Below are 4,231 nucleotides of genomic sequence, written 5' to 3'. Positions count from 1 at the left end.
TATGCTGGGAAGCCTGAGTGTTCAGCCGGGAGAGAAGTCTAGTCTGAGCCTGCACTTTGGCTGGCAGTCAGAGGGAGCGGGGTTCTGCAGGGATGGCCTGGCTGGGCCCCTGGGCGCCTCAGCTCCGCTGTGCTCAGGAAGCACCCGGAGCTGTGGGCTGTGGGCTCTGCGCTGGAGTCCAGCAACAGAGCAAGGTGTGTGGCGCCCCCAGTGGGGCAAGAGTGGGAGGGCGGCTCCCCGGGGCCAGAGCTAGTGTGCTACTGTGTTCTGAAAAGTCTGAGGTTCAAAGGCAACATTTGAGGAGAGACTCAAAGGCCAAGTGTTTGAAGAAATTGTTTCCGAAGCTCCTTCTGGGGGCTACGTTCTCTGTGACCTGTGCTTGAGCCCTTAGCTGTCCTTCCCAGCTGTTGCAAGGAGAGGATGCTGAAGTGTGGTGGAAAGCAGGCAGGACAGGTGTGTGTGCATGCGCGCGCACGTGCACGTGTGTGTGTGTGTGTGTGAGAGAGAGAGAGAGCTTACCAATGGAAGAGTGAATATACATCTTGCTTTGGTATGAATTTCCAGTGTGTGTGTGCACACACGTGTGTGAGAAGGATCTTACCAATGGAAGAGTGAATACATGTCTTGCTCTGGTATGAACTTCCAGTGGTGATTTTGAGTCACACACAGGTTGCAAAGTCCTGAGTTGTCAAGTTCTACTGAGCAGTGACACTTTGCTCAGTGGCAGGACCACCAAGGCTCGAAGTTCCAGGTAAGACAAGTTCCAGGTAAGCAAAGGAACTGAGCCCCCTCTCAGCCACCTGCCTTAGCCGAAGCTCTCCCCAGTCACCTTGGCGCTCCTCGTGGTGAGGTCAGATGCCTACTGAACTGTCACATTCGCTCAGCTTCCAAGGAACACTTCCAGAGTGACCAAGGTGCAGAAAGCCAGGGTGGACCCTTCCCTTGCTGGAGCCAGGGCTCTGCCTGGCGGCAGAGAGACCCCAGAGCACTGTGGTCCTGGCACCTGGAAGCTCCCTGTCTCCACTGCAGTCGCATCTCCAAAGCCTCACCTTCTCGCTCTGCCAGCCTTGACAGCAAGCGTCCCCTTTGGCTCTGTGCACCATACCCCTTTATCTCCAGGGTGGCTGCTTTTTGTGTCCCCACCGGGTTTACTGAGACCATTCACATACCAGGCGACTCCGAGGACCCTGACAGGTCGGTAACTTTGGTAGTCCCAGAGCTCAGCAGCCCTCAGTGCTGTCCACTGTAGAACTGTGGTTGGCCCAGCCTCTGGTTGCTCTGAACCCTGGCTGATCAAACCCTGTGGCTCCCAGACGAGCCCCTCCGAGAACAGACACCCTCCAGCCTGTGCTGGCCCAGCTCTTGGACCCCATCCTGAATGGTGCAGCAGGGCTGACTCAGGGTGGGCCCAGAACATGCGCTGTGGCCCAGCACCTGGAGCAACCCTGCACACCGCCACCAGGCAAGTTTCCAACTCCCATGTCGATTTCCATGACTGATCCTAGTTTAAAGGGGGGGGGGGGGGAGTGGATAATTAGGTGGTGACCGGGCGTTGCTTGGATTCAAACCTAGTTTCTATTTTCTGCTTAAGAAGGTCCTCACGGTGTTTGAAAGGGGGTTCTGTTTCGTTGCTAGCCATCCATTCAGCAGCTGAGCTGCAGCCCCTGAATGCAAGGGTTTTGGGATTTTACTTATTTCCTGCTTATCTCTGCAGATTAAACACAGTGTGAGGGGCCGGCGCTGTGGCTCACTTGGCTAATCCTCCGCCTGCAGTGCTGGCATCCCATATGGGCGCCAGGTTCTAGTCCCGGCTGCTCCTCTTCCAGTCCAGCTCTCTGCTGTGGCCCGGGAAGGCAGTGGAGGATGGTCCAAGTCCTTGGGCCCTGCACCCACATGGGATACCAGGAGAAGCACCTGGCTCCTGGCTTCGGATCAGTGCAGCGCCGGCCGTGGCAGCCGTATGGGGGTGAACCAACGGAAGGAAGACCTTTCTCTCTCTCTCTCTCTCTCTCTCTCATTTTCTCATTATCTATAACTCTACCTGTCAAATAAACCTGTCAAATAAATAAAATAAAATAAAAACAAACACGGTATGAGGGAGAAGGAGCTGTACTGACAGCACAAAGGGTGGGTTTAATTCAGCAGCATCCAGTGTGTCGGCTGGTGTTCTCCCTTAAATAAACCAGGGAAGTGCCCGCCTGTTCTCCCCTAGTGCTGCCTGAGAAGACCTGCGGGCTGGAGACCACAGGGCACCAGGCCGTGCGAGAGAGCAAGGGTCCGAGACTGCCTCCTCAGGAAAGTGCCAGGCCTCGGGTCCCCCAGGTCAGCTGTGCTCCCCAGAGAGGTTCTGGGCACACAGTGAACCGCAGGCTGCTGCTCTCCCGCCAGCAGGCTTGAATTAAGTCATCTTCTCTAGGTCTTGGGCTGCTCATCTCAAAAATGGGCAGAGCAGGAGCTCCTGCCTCATCCGGGTTCCGTGAGGAGCAGATGAAATCTACGAGAAGCCTGTAGCTGCTTCCCCGCACCCAGGAAGTGCTCAATACTTGTCAGCCCCCAGCAGGTCCCAGGCGCTGCCTTCCCCCTGGCGCTGCTGCCTCTTGTCAGAAGCCCAGGGGCTCCTTGGTCTCTGCCTCTGAGCAGAGAGGAGCGCTCCCACCTGCTCCAGGCACACAGCAGCTCGTGGCACCGGGGGCCCTGTTTACCCTGTCTCTGTTCTTGCTCTCTCCCACCAGGGCCTTATACGTGCTCCAGTGCATGGCAGACAGTAGGAGCACAATACGTGTGGTGACTGGGTAAATACACTCACCCGGTGAGCACGGATGGAAAAATTGCACCAATACAGATCCTGGAGATTGTGTCAGAGAGAATATAAAGTGCAGTGCCTACCCCCTAACCCACAGGTGTAAGCTGTTAAGCTGTTGCACCCCACGGCTTCCTCCCACGTCCCATCACTCCAAAATGCTTCCCCGGCTGTCTCCTGGCTCTTGGCCTCTCCCCAGCGCTCCGTGCCCCAGAGCCCGGCACTGAGTCCATGCTCTCGACCTGACCATTTAGGTTGCTGAAGGCAGGCAGTCACCCTGTGGAGCCAGCCCTGCCTATTGGAGCATCATGGAGTCCTCTCTCGTGACTTTTTTTTTTAATATTTATCTATTTATATGAAGAGAGAGGGAGAGACAGAGACAGCGAGATCTTCCATCCAAATGCCTGCAATAGCCAAGGCTGGGCCAGGACAAAGCTAGGAGCCAGGAACTGCATCCAGGTCTCCCAAGTGGGTAGCAGGAACCCAAGTTCTTGAGCCATCATCTGCTGCTTCTCATTCACATTAGTTACGAAGCTGGATTGGAATTAGAGGCAGGATTCCATCACAGGCCCTTTGATATGGGATGTGGGAATCCCAAATGATGGCTTAACCCACTGTACCACAATGCCCACCCCTCTCATGATTTGCTGTGTGCCAGTGAGTCTCTCCCAGCATGCCTCCCCAACCCTGGAAGCTGGACATCTCTCGTAGGAGGAGCAGCGCCTTTGGTTATTAACACCTTAGTAGGAACCTGTCCACTGCACCCTTCCTCTCTGGTTAGAGAGAAAGAAGATACGATGGTGACCTGAGGGGAAGGGAAGGAGGAGAGAGAGCAGTGGGCTGGCCCCTCCATGCTACAGATGTAGCAACAAGGGTTGACTTGCCTCACCTCCTCCATGGGGCTCCTACAGAAAATCAAACACAGCCCCTGCTGTTCAGCAGGGTGTGTAGAACTCTCTTGAAGGGGAAGCTGAACCCAGTCGACAGACAGCTGAAGTCTGAAGGCTGCTGGGGGTGGTGCAGGTCTGGGAGGCAGGCAGTCCTGGCCTCAAGGCCACCTCATCCCTGGAGGTGGCTGTGAGCAGAGATGAGCTGATGGGCAGCCCGGATCGCACATCCTCCTGCTCTTCCTTAGGGCCAGAACTGCAGGGCCAGCCTCTGCCTTCAGGCCAGGCCTGCCTGTGGCCCCCGGCTTCCTGGGCCCACACAGACCACCCCCGAGCCTCTCCTGTGCCTTTTACAGAGCGCTGCCTGGTGTGCTCAGCTAACCCAAATCCCAGAGCCAGCTTGCCCAACTGTGGATCACTTACAGATATTTATAACACTCGGAGAAGTGAGTCATCTCATTTTACATGGTTTAGGAAGAGACAGACATATTCTTATAATATTCTAGAACTACCCTGTACATAAATTTTGTACACTCTTACAATG

This window comes from Oryctolagus cuniculus, chromosome 9, assembly GCF_051225735.1.
Source record: "Oryctolagus cuniculus isolate XC-2025 breed Fujian yellow rabbit chromosome 9, ASM5122573v1, whole genome shotgun sequence".
In the NCBI taxonomy this organism is placed as follows: domain Eukaryota; kingdom Metazoa; phylum Chordata; class Mammalia; order Lagomorpha; family Leporidae; genus Oryctolagus; species Oryctolagus cuniculus.
The sequence above is the reverse complement of the archived record's forward strand: the minus strand, read 5'-3'. Positions refer to the sequence as shown.